Below are 12,750 nucleotides of genomic sequence, written 5' to 3'. Positions count from 1 at the left end.
GGCTATAGCCTATAGCCTGTCCTATTTAATTAGCCTAATTAAATTAATATAAAGGGGCGATTTGCCCACTAATGGCATTGAACTTGAACAACTAGGGAAAAAAAATAGTCGGAGGCCTTATTCCACATATCTTGGAAGTTCGAGCCAGCAGGCCATTCTGGGTTGAGCGCGCGACCCTGCGGAATGAGTGAGCAGAGCGGGATATTCAGAAATGCGCTCTCTGCTCACATGCTCTGATCGGAGCAAACCCGAACACTGTCTGCTGAACTTGCGCAGAAACATCAAAATAGACATAACCAGCTTTTTGATTTTTTTTTTTAAAACTAAACATTTAGACTATTTTAGCACAAATTATGAGCTTATTGGCGATTTTTTGAATAATTATTGACAAAACATTTTTGAAGAAAAGTTGTGGGTGGGCCTGTTGAAAAGTGGGTGGGCCTAGGCCCGTCAGGCCCACCCACAACGTCATGCCTGGTGTGAGCATCAAAGATCAGTTTCAGCTACTTTTTCTTTCCTAAATTAATCAATATTTTTGGACTAGCTAATCTGTTCATTTAATCAATGGTTCAATTGCTCACTCATAAAGACAGTCACTTGTCGCCGCCTTCTGGCTTAATGATGCAAACAGTGAAAAGTCGAACACATTCGAGGTAACGTTATACAAATATATTACAATAATAATTGCAATATATTTAATAGGGTGCTGTTGTTAAATTGAGCGTATAGTATCCACTGTCTTTGATCAAACTGAGTATTTCTGTCGATCATTTAAAACGACAAACAGCTGTTTAGATTACTTGCATCTCTCGCACTGTATGATCGTTAACTGAAGCGTCGCGTTGTGATTCGCGCTCGGCTCGCGCTTCTGTGAACATAAATCCCACTTGCTTTGATTGGACTCAAACATTTTGACAATGATGAGCGGGTGCGTGCTGAAGCAGCTCAGACGAGAAGGTCAGTTATCGTTGCGATGGGCGAATCATTGCAGCACCAAATTCGAGTTAATATTAGCCAATTATTTCATAACTTTCATTATATACACTCAACAAATTTTATATATTTGGTGCTGAAGGAGACGGAGCTGAGCTCCGGCAGGGTGTGTTGTGGACCCGAGGAGGCGGAGCTGCGCTCCGGTGCGCTCCGCCCCAATTTAACCTATGTATACACTCACCGGCCACTTTATTAGGTACCCCATGCTAGTAACGGGTTGGACCCCCTTTTGCCTTCAGAACTGCCTCAATTCTTCGTGGCATAGATTCAACAAGGTGCTGGAAGCATTCCTCAGGGAGTTTGGTCCATATTGACATGATGGCATCACACAGTTGCCGCAGATTTGTCGGCTGCACATCCATGATGCGAATCTCCCGTTCCACCACATCCCAAAGATGCTCTATTGGGTTGAGATCTGGTGACTGTGGAGGCCATTTTAGTACAGTGAACTCATTGTCATGTTCAAGAAACCAATTTGAAATGATTAGAGCTTTGTGACATGGTGGAAGTAGCCATCAGAGGATGGGTACATGGTGGCCATAAAGGGATGGACATGGTCAGAAACAATGCTCAGGTAGGCCGTGGCATTTAAACGATGCCCAATTGGCACTAAGGGGCCTAAAGTGTGCCAGGAAAACATCCCCCACACCATTACACCACCACCACCAGCCTGCACAGTGGTAACAAGGCATGATGGTTCCATGTTCTCATTCTGTTTATGCCAAATTCTGACTCTAACATCTGAATGTCTCAACAGAAATCGAGACTCATCAGACCAGGCAACATTTTTCCAGTCTTCAACTGTTCAATTTTGGTGAGCTCTTGCAAATTGTTGCCTCTTTTTCCTATTTGTAGTGGAGATGAGTGGTACCCGGTGGAGTCTTCTGCTGTTGTAGCCCATCCGCCTCAAGGTTGTGCGTGTTGTGGCTTCACAAATGCTTTGCTGCATACCTCGGTTGTAACGAGTGGTTATTTCAGTCACTGTTGCCCTTCTATCAGCTCGAACCAGTCTGGCCATTCTCCTCTGACCTCTGGCATCAACAAGGCATTTCCGCCCACAGAACTGCCGCTCACTGGATGTTTTTTCTTTTTCGGACCATTCTCTGTAAACCCTAGAGATGGTTGTGCGTGAAAATCCCAGTAGATTAGCAGTTTCTGAAATACTCAGACCAGCCCTTCTGGCACCAACAATCATGCCACGTTCAAAGTCACTCAAATCACCTTTCTTCCCCATACTGATGCTCGGTTTGAACTGCAGGAGATTGTCTTGACCATGTCTACATGCCTAAATGCACTGAGTTGCCGCCATGTGATTGGCTGCTTAGAAATTAAGTGTTAACGAGCAGTTGGACAGGTGTACCTAATAAAGTGGCCGGTGAGTGTAGAAGTACCTATGAGAGTGTGAGATTCAGACTCCGCTGTTGTTGGTTAAAGCACTGGACTGGTAATCTGACCATATGAAGCAAAACTGTGTAATCAGATGTCAGTTTCTGGATTATAATTAACACAGTTGTTTAAGACCTGTTAAAACCAACTATTTTAGCTAGTTAACCTGGATGGATTGAGTTTTCAAATAACAGTCATGAAGACATTAGACTTGGTAAAAATGCCAAAGATGTATTAAATGCAATAAACCGATGACAAATACAGAACTAGCCGCTGGAAACAGACGACTGATGACTGATGTGAATTCTGCTTTAATGTGATGAGGTCAAAGTTCACGTGACAGATATTGGATGTTAAAGGGATTTTACAAAAGGGTTATCATGAAGACCAGAACACTTTACATGTCTTATCCTGCAGATATGATAACATTGTAAACGTATTTGCCTCATCGCTAGCACTTGTGCTTTCAGGAGAATAACAGTGTATAGATCTGATCAGAATCATTAATGTGATCATCTGTCATGAGCAGCAGGAAAACACCCAGTCTTCAACCTTTACCTTTCATAGATGTCAAGCCTGAAAAATGACTCCTTATGGTGACCAAAGAATGCATAAAGACCCGTTGGCTCTAAGAATGAAGAAACAAAAGACTGTGAGAGGAATGCATTCAGCTCTGTGAATGTTTGCTCTGGGTGTGAACGAGTGTAAATCCAAACAGTCTGTCTGAGAACGCCCGACAGATGAAGTAAAACACTGAAACATGAAGACATCAGGAAGATTAATTTATTCATTATAATATTTACAATTAAATATTCAGGATTCAGCAGGAATCAAATATTTTACAATAATAAATGTTCATTTACTGCTCAATGTTCAGTTTATGCTGAAGTTCTAAAAAAACATGTAATAATTGTCTTCACAGTCTGGCAGAGCTTTAAAAAAACAAACTGAGTAACTTAAAAACTAAGTGTAGCTTCTTCACTGTCAAAATTACAAACACAACATAACCAAGTGTGTATCACCAATAAACGGCAAGAATAAAGCTGGTCAAAGTGTGTTTGTGATGGTCAGTTCAGCCGTTGTTGAGCGAGTCTGACTCTTGATGCTGGTGTCCATCTTCAGCACCCGATCCTTCCCTTCTGTACACAGATACACACACAGTGTGATGAGAGTAACCAGGCGAGTGTGAGGAGAGTAACCAGACGAGTGTGAGGAGAGTAACCAGACGAGTGTGAGGAGAGTAACCAGACGAGTGTGATGAGAGTAACCAGACGAGTGTGATGAGAGTAACCAGACGAGTGTGAGGAGAGTAACCAGACGAGTGTGAGGAGAGTAACCAGGCGAGTGTGAGGAGAGTAACCAGACGAGTGTGATGAGAGTAACCAGACGAGTGTGAGGAGAGTAACCAGACGAGTGTGAGGAGAGTAACCAGGCGAGTGTGAGGAGAGTAACCAGACGAGTGTGATGAGAGTAACCAGACGAGTGTGATGAGAGTAACCAGACGAGTGTGATGAGAGTAACCAGGCGAGTGTGATGAGAGTAACCAGACGAGTGTGATGAGAGTAACCAGACGAGTGTGAGGAGAGTAACCAGACGAGTGTGAGGAGAGTAACCAGGCGAGTGTGAGGAGAGTAACCAGACGAGTGTGAGGAGAGTAACCAGACGAGTGTGAGGAGAGTAACCAGGCGAGTGTGAGGAGAGTAACCAGACGAGTGTGAGGAGAGTAACCAGACGAGTGTGAGGAGAGTAACCAGACGAGTGTGAGGAGAGTAACCAGACGAGTGTGAGGAGAGTAACCAGGCGAGTGTGAGGAGAGTAACCAGACGAGTGTGAGGAGAGTAACCAGACGAGTGTGAGGAGAGTAACCAGGCGAGTGTGAGGAGAGTAACCAGACGAGTGTGATGAGAGTAACCAGACGAGTGTGAGGAGAGTAACCAGACGAGTGTGAGGAGAGTAACCAGGCGAGTGTGAGGAGAGTAACCAGACGAGTGTGATGAGAGTAACCAGACGAGTGTGATGAGAGTAACCAGACGAGTGTGATGAGAGTAACCAGGCGAGTGTGATGAGAGTAACCAGACGAGTGTGATGAGAGTAACCAGACGAGTGTGAGGAGAGTAACCAGACGAGTGTGAGGAGAGTAACCAGGCGAGTGTGAGGAGAGTAACCAGACGAGTGTGAGGAGAGTAACCAGACGAGTGTGAGGAGAGTAACCAGGCGAGTGTGAGGAGAGTAACCAGACGAGTGTGAGGAGAGTAACCAGACGAGTGTGAGGAGAGTAACCAGACGAGTGTGAGGAGAGTAACCAGACGAGTGTGAGGAGAGTAACCAGGCGAGTGTGAGGAGAGTAACCAGACGAGTGTGAGGAGAGTAACCAGGCGAGTGTGAGGAGAGTAACCAGACGAGTGTGATGAGAGTAACCAGACGAGTGTGAGGAGAGTAACCAGGCGAGTGTGAGGAGAGTAACCAGACGAGTATGAGGAGAGTAACCAGGCGAGTGTGAGGAGAGTAACCAGACGAGTGTGAGGAGAGTAACCAGACGAGTGTGAGGAGAGTAACCAGACGAGTGTGAGGAGAGTAACCAGACGAGTGTGAGGAGAGTAACCAGACGAGTGTGAGGAGAGTAACCAGACGAGTGTGAGGAGAGTAACCAGACGAGTGTGAGGAGAGTAACCAGGCGAGTGTGAGGAGAGTAACCAGACGAGTGTGAGGAGAGTAACCAGGCGAGTGTGAGGAGAGTAACCAGACGAGTGTGATGAGAGTAACCAGACGAGTGTGATGAGAGTAACCAGACGAGTGTGAGGAGAGTAACCAGGCGAGTGTGAGGAGAGTAACCAGGCGAGTGTGAGGAGAGTAACCAGACGAGTGTGATGAGAGTAACCAGACGAGTGTGATGAGAGTAACCAGACGAGTGTGATGAGAGTAACCAGACGAGTGTGAGGAGAGTAACCAGACGAGTGTGAGGAGAGTAACCAGGCGAGTGTGAGGAGAGTAACCAGACGAGTGTGATGAGAGTAACCAGACGAGTGTGATGAGAGTAACCAGACGAGTGTGATGAGAGTAACCAGGCGAGTGTGATGAGAGTAACCAGACGAGTGTGATGAGAGTAACCAGACGAGTGTGAGGAGAGTAACCAGACGAGTGTGAGGAGAGTAACCAGGCGAGTGTGAGGAGAGTGGCGAGTGTGAGGAGAGTAACCAGACGAGTGTGAGGAGAGAAACCAGGCGAGTGTGAGGAGAGTAACCAGACGAGTGTGAGGAGAGTAACCAGACGAGTGTGAGGAGAGTAACCAGACGAGTGTGAGGAGAGTAACCAGACGAGTATGAGGAGAGTAACCAGACGAGTGTGAGGAGAGTAACCAGACGAGTGTGAGGAGAGTAACCAGACGAGTGTGAGGAGAGTAACCAGGCGAGTGTGAGGAGAGTAACCAGACGAGTGTGAGGAGAGTAACCAGTCGAGTGTGAGGAGAGTAACCAGGCGAGTGTGAGGAGAGTAACCAGACGAGTGTGAGGAGAGTAACCAGACGAGTGTGATGAAACAAGACGAGTGTGAGGAGAGTAACCAGACGAGTGTGAGGAGAGTAACCAGGCGAGTGTGAGGAGAGTAACCAGACGAGTGTGAGGAGAGTAACCAGACGAGTGTGAGGAGAGTAACCAGACGAGTGTGAGGAGAGTAACCAGACAAGTGTGAGGAGAGTAACCAGACGAGTGTGAGGAGAGTAACCAGACGAGTGTGATGAAACCAGACGAGTGTGAGGAGAGTAACCAGGCGAGTGTGAGGAGAGTAACCAGACGAGTGTGAGGAGAGTAACCAGACGAGTGTGATGAGAGTAACCAGACAAGTGTGAGGAGAGTAACCAGACGAGTGTGAGGAGAGTAACCAGACGAGTGTGAGGAGAGTAACCAGACGAGTGTGATGAGAGTAACCAGGCGAGTGTGATGAGAGTAACCAGACGAGTGTGAGGAGAGTAACCAGACGAGTGTGAGGAGAGTAACCAGACGAGTGTGAGGAGAGTAACCAGGCGAGTGTGAGGAGAGTAACCAGGCGAGTGTGAGGAGAGTAACCAGACGAGTGTGAGGAGAGTAACCAGACGAGTGTGAGGAGAGTAACCAGACGAGTGTGAGGAGAGTAACCAGACGAGTGTGAGGAGAGTAACCAGACGAGTGTGAGGAGAGTAACCAGACGAGTGTGAGGAGAGTAACCAGACGAGTGTGAGGAGAGTAACCAGACGAGTGTGAGGAGAGTAACCAGACGAGTGTGAGGAGAGTAACCAGACGAGTGTGAGGAGAGTAACCAGACGAGTGTGATGAGAGTAACCAGACGAGTGTGAGGAGAGTAACCAGACGAGTGTGAGGAGAGTAACCAGACGAGTGTGAGGAGAGTAACCAGACGAGTGTGAGGAGAGTAACCAGACGAGTGTGAGGAGAGTAACCAGACGAGTGTGAGGAGAGTAACCAGACGAGTGTGAGGAGAGTAACCAGACGAGTGTGAGGAGAGTAACCAGGCGAGTGTGAGGAGAGTAACCAGACGAGTGTGAGGAGAGTAACCAGGCGAGTGTGAGGAGAGTAACCAGACGAGTGTGAGGAGAGTAACCAGACGAGTGTGAGGAGAGTAACCAGACGAGTGTGAGGAGAGTAACCAGGCGAGTGTGAGGAGAGTAACCAGGCGAGTGTGAGGAGAGTAACCAGACGAGTGTGAGGAGAGTAACCAGACGAGTGTGAGGAGAGTAACCAGACGAGTGTGAGGAGTGTAACCAGGCGAGTGTGAGGAGAGTAACCAGGCGAGTGTGAGGAGAGTAACCAGGCGAGTGTGAGGAGAGTAACCAGGCGAGTGTGATGAGAGTAACCAGACGAGTGTGAGGAGAGTAACCAGGCGAGTGTGAGGAGAGTAACCAGACGAGTGTGATGAGAGTAACCAGACGAGTGTGAGGAGAGTAACCAGACGAGTGTGAGGAGAGTAACCAGACGAGTGTGAGGAGAGTAACCAGACGAGTGTGAGGAGAGTAACCAGACGAGTGTGAGGAGAGTAACCAGATGAGTGTGAGGAGAGTAACCAGACGAGTGTGATGAGAGTAACCAGACGAGTGTGAGGAGAGTAACCAGACGAGTGTGAGGAGAGTAACCAGACGAGTGTGAGGAGAGTAACCAGACGAGTGTGAGGAGAGTAACCAGACGAGTGTGAGGAGAGTAACCAGACGAGTGTGAGGAGAGTAACCAGACGAGTGTGATGAGAGTAACCAGACGAGTGTGAGGAGAGTAACCAGACGAGTGTGAGGAGAGTAACCAGACGAGTGTGAGGAGAGTAACCAGGCGAGTGTGAGGAGAGTAACCAGACGAGTGTGAGGAGAGTAACCAGGCGAGTGAGGAGAGTAACCAGACGAGTGTGAGGAGAGTAACCAGGCGAGTGTGAGGAGAGTAACCAGACGAGTGTCAAGTCAAGTCAAGTCAAGTCATCTTCATTTATACAGCGCTTTTAACAATGAATTGTTTCAAAGCAGCTTTACAGAGATAAACATATAATTTAAGGTAACAGATTGTTTTGGCGTTATAGCGGTTCTTGAATAATGTTACTTCCAGCTAAAGTTAACTTTGATTGATTCACCTCCGTCGAAATGATCAGACTTTAAACGCGAACCTGTGATTAACGCTGACGGCGTTCACATGCTCATTCAGAATTCTATAGTTATGTGCTTTTTAAAATATGTGCGCAGGTTTGTAATTCATACAACCCAGCCTAAACAAACTACTTTTCTTGCCTATAAATTTGATACAGAATTTTGTTTTATTTTATCACTTCGGGGTACGCGAGCCGGAATTCACAGCGTTTATCTGTAGAGTGGGAAAGGGATCCTCCATAGGGAGAGGATAGTGGATACTTCAGCACTGCATTGTCATCGGGTCCAGGCGAATCTCCTTCGTCAGATCTGGACACGGCCTGGATCCGGCAGGCTGCGGGAAAACCTCGGGATAAACAAAGACACTAATATTAGCGTAGATGCCATTCTTCTTATGATGTAGCGAGTACATCAAGATTTAAGGGAAGTGTTCCCAGTTCCAGCTGACCTAATCTATGCAGCCTAACATTGAATTTATAGAAGTCTATAATGTATTATGTGTATGCTAGGTCAAAGAGATGTGTTTTTAGTCTAGCTTTGAACTGACAGAGTGTGTCTGCTTCCCGGACAATGGTAGGAAGACTGTTCCAAAGTTTTGGTGCTAAATAGGAAAAGGATCTACCGCCAGCAGTCGATTTAGATATTCTAGGTATTATCAACTGGCCGGAATTTTGAGATCGCAATAGACGTGAAGGACTATAATGCGTTAAGAGCTCGCTCAAGTACTGCGGAGCTAAACCATTTAGTGCTTTGTAGGTAATCAACAATATTTTAAAATGTATACGATGTTTAATAGGGAGCCAATGCAGTGTTGACAGAACCGGGCTAATATGGTCATATTTCCTGGTTCTGGTAAGAACTCGAGCTGCGGCGTTTTGAACTAGCTGTAGTTTGTTTATTAAGCATGCAGGGCAACCACCCAGTAGAGCATTACAATAATCTAGCCTTGAGGTCATGAACGCATGGACTAATTGTTCCGCATTTCCCAATGAGAGCATATGGCGTGTGAGGAGAGTAACCAGACGAGTGTGAGGAGAGTAACCAGACGAGTGTGAGGAGAGTAACCAGACGAGTGTGAGGAGAGTAACCAGGCGAGTGTGAGGAGAGTAACCAGACGAGTGTGAGGAGAGTAACCAGACGAGTGTGAGGAGAGTAACCAGACGAGTGTGAGGAGAGTAACCAGACGAGTGTGAGGAGAGTAACCAGGCGAGTGTGAGGAGAGTAACCAGACGAGTGTGAGGAGAGTAACCAGACGAGTGTGAGGAGAGTAACCAGACGAGTGTGAGGAGAGTAACCAGACGAGTGTGAGGAGAGTAACCAGACGAGTGTGAGGAGAGTAACCAGACGAGTGTGAGGAGAGTAACCAGGCGAGTGTGAGGAGAGTAACCAGACGAGTGTGAGGAGAGTAACCAGACGAGTGTGAGGAGAGTAACCAGGCGAGTGTGAGGAGAGTAACCAGACGAGTGTGATGAGAGTAACCAGACGAGTGTGAGGAGAGTAACCAGACGAGTGTGAGGAGAGTAACCATACGAGTGTGAGGAGAGTAACCAGGCGAGTGTGAGGAGAGTAACCAGACGAGTGTGAGGAGAGTAACCAGACGAGTGTGAGGAGAGTAACCAGGCGAGTGTGAGGAGAGTAACCAGACGAGTGTGAGGAGAGTAACCAGACGAGTGTGAGGAGAGTAACCAGACGAGTGTCAAGTCAAGTCAAGTCATCTTCATTTATATAGCGCTTTTAACAATGAATTGTTTCAAAGCAGCTTTACAGAGATAAACATATAATTTAAGGTAACAGATTGTTTTGGCGTTATAGCGGTTCTTGAATAATGTTACTTCCAGCTAAAGTTAACTTTGATTGATTCACCTCCGTCGAAATGATCAGACTTTAAACGCGAACCTGTGATTAACGCTGACGGCGTTCAGATGCTCATTCAGAATTCTATAGTTATGTGCTTTTTAAAATATGTGCGCAGGTTTGTAATTCATACAACCCAGCCTAAACAAACTACTTTTCTTGCCTATAAATTTGATACAGAATTTTGTTTTATTTTATCACTTCGGGGTACGCGAGCCGGAATTCACAGCGCTTTATCTGTAGAGTGGGAAAGGGATCCTCCATAGGGAGAGGATAGTGGATACTTCAGCACTGCATTGTCATCGGGTCCAGGCGAATCTCCTTCGTCAGATCTGGACACGGCCTGGATCCGGCAGGCTGCGGGAAAACCTCGGGATAAACAAAGACACTAATATTAGCGTAGATGCCATTCTTCTTATGATGTAGCGAGTACATCAAGATTTAAGGGAAGTGTTCCCAGTTCCGGCTGACCTAATCTATGCAGCCTAACATTGAATTTATAGAAGTCTATAATGTATTATGTGTATGCTAGGTCAAAGAGATGTGTTTTTAGTCTAGCTTTGAACTGACAGAGTGTGTCTGCTTCCCGGACAATGGTAGGAAGACTGTTCCAAAGTTTTGGTGCTAAATAGGAAAAGGATCTACCGCCAGGAGTCGAGTGTGATGAGAGTAACCAGACGAGTGTGAGGAGAGTAACCAGACGAGTGTGATGAGAGTAACCAGACGAGTGTGAGGAGAGTAACCAGACGAGTGTGAGGAGAGTAACCAGACGAGTGTGAGGAGAGTAACCAGACGAGTGTGAGGAGAGTAACCAGACGAGTGTGAGGAGAGTAACCAGACGAGTGTGAGGAGAGTAACCAGACGAGTGTGAGGAGAGTAACCAGGCGAGTGTGAGGAGAGTAACCAGGCGAGTGTGAGGAGAGTAACCAGACGAGTGTGAGGAGAGTAACCAGGCGAGTGTGATGAGAGTAACCAGACGAGTGTGAGGAGAGTAACCAGACGAGTGTGAGGAGAGTAACTAGAGGAGTGTGAGGAGAGTAACCAGACGAGTGTGAGGAGAGTAACTAGAGGAGTGTGAGGAGAGTAACCAGGCGAGTGTGAGGAGAGTAACCAGACGAGTGTGAGGAGAGTAACCAGACGAGTGTGAGGAGAGTAACTAGAGGAGTGTGAGGAGAGTAACCAGACGAGTGTGAGGAGAGTAACCAGACGAGTGTGAGGAGAGTAACCAGACGAGTGTGATGAGAGTAACCAGGCGAGTGTGATGAGAGTAACCAGACGAGTGTGATGAGAGTAACCAGACGAGTGTGATGAGAGTAACCAGACGAGTGTGAGGAGAGTAACCAGACGAGTGTGAGGAGAGTAACCAGACGAGTGTGAGGAGAGTAACTAGAGGAGTGTGAGGAGAGTAACCAGACGAGTGTGAGGAGAGTAACCAGACGAGTGTGATGAGAGTAACCAGGCGAGTGTGATGAGAGTAACCAGACGAGTGTGATGAGAGTAACCAGACGAGTGTGATGAGAGTAACCAGACGAGTGTGAGGAGAGTAACCAGACGATTGTGAGGAGAGTAACTAGAGGAGTGTGAGGAGAGTAACCAGACGAGTGTGAGGAGAGTAACCAGACGAGTGTGAGGAGAGTAACCAGACGAGTGTGAGGAGAGTAACCAGACGAGTGTGATGAAACCAGACGAGTGTGATGAAACCAGACGAGTGTGAGGAGAGTAACCAGACGAGTGTGAGGAGAGTAACCAGACGAGTGTGAGGAGAGTAACCAGACGAGTCTGAGGAGTGTAACCAGACGAGTGTGAGGAGAGTAACCAGACGAGTGTGAGGAGAGTAACCAGGCGAGTGTGAGGAGAGTAACCAGACGAGTGTGAGGAGAGTAACCAGACGAGTGTGAGGAGAGTAACCAGACGAGTGTGATGAGAGTAACCAGGCGAGTGTGATGAGAGTAACCAGACGAGTGTGAGGAGAGTAACCAGACGAGTGTGAGGAGAGTAACCAGACGAGTGTGAGGAGAGTAACCAGGCGAGTGTGAGGAGAGTAACCAGACGAGTGTGAGGAGAGTAACCAGACGAGTGTGAGGAGAGTAACCAAGCGAGTGTGAGGAGAGTAACCAGACGAGTGTGAGGAGAGTAACCAGACGAGTGTGATGAAACCAGACGAGTGTGAGGAGAGTAACCAGGCGAGTGTGAGGAGAGTAACCAGGCGAGTGTGAGGAGAGTAACCAGACGAGTGTGAGGAGAGTAACCAGACGAGTGTGATGAGAGTAACCAGACGAGTGTGAGCAGAGTAACCAGACGAGTGTGAGGAGAGTAACCAGACGAGTGTGATGAGAGTAACCAGACGAGTGTGAGGAGAGTAACCAGGCGAGTGTGAGGAGAGTAACCAGACGAGTGTGAGGAGAGTAACCAGACGAGTGTGAGGAGAGTAACCAGGCGAGTGTGAGGAGAGTAACCAGACGAGTGTGAGGAGAGTAACCAGACGAGTGTGAGGAGAGTAACCAGACGAGTGTGAGGAGAGTAACCAGGCGAGTGTGAGGAGAGTAACCAGACGAGTGTGAGGAGAGTAACCAGACGAGTGTGATGAGAGTAACCAGACGAGTGTGATGAGAGTAACCAGACGTAACCAGACGAGTGTGAGGAGAGTAACCAGACGAGTGTGAGGAGAGTAACCAGACGAGTGTGAGGAGAGTAACCAGACGAGTGTGAGGAGAGTAACCACACGAGTGTGAGGAGAGTAACCAGACGAGTGTGAGGAGAGTAACCAGACGAGTGTGAGGAGAGTAACCAGGAGAGTAACCAGACGAGTGTGAGGAGAGTAACCAGGCGAGTGTGAGGAGAGTAACCAGGCGAGTGTGATGAGAGTAACCAGACGAGTGTGAGGAGAGTAACCAGACGAGTGTGAG

Source organism: Rhinichthys klamathensis, unplaced genomic scaffold (assembly GCF_029890125.1).
Source record: "Rhinichthys klamathensis goyatoka isolate OS25496 unplaced genomic scaffold, OSU_Roscu_1.1 h1tg000155l_1, whole genome shotgun sequence".
Lineage (NCBI taxonomy): Eukaryota > Metazoa > Chordata > Actinopteri > Cypriniformes > Leuciscidae > Rhinichthys > Rhinichthys klamathensis.
The sequence above is the reverse complement of the archived record's forward strand: the minus strand, read 5'-3'. Positions refer to the sequence as shown.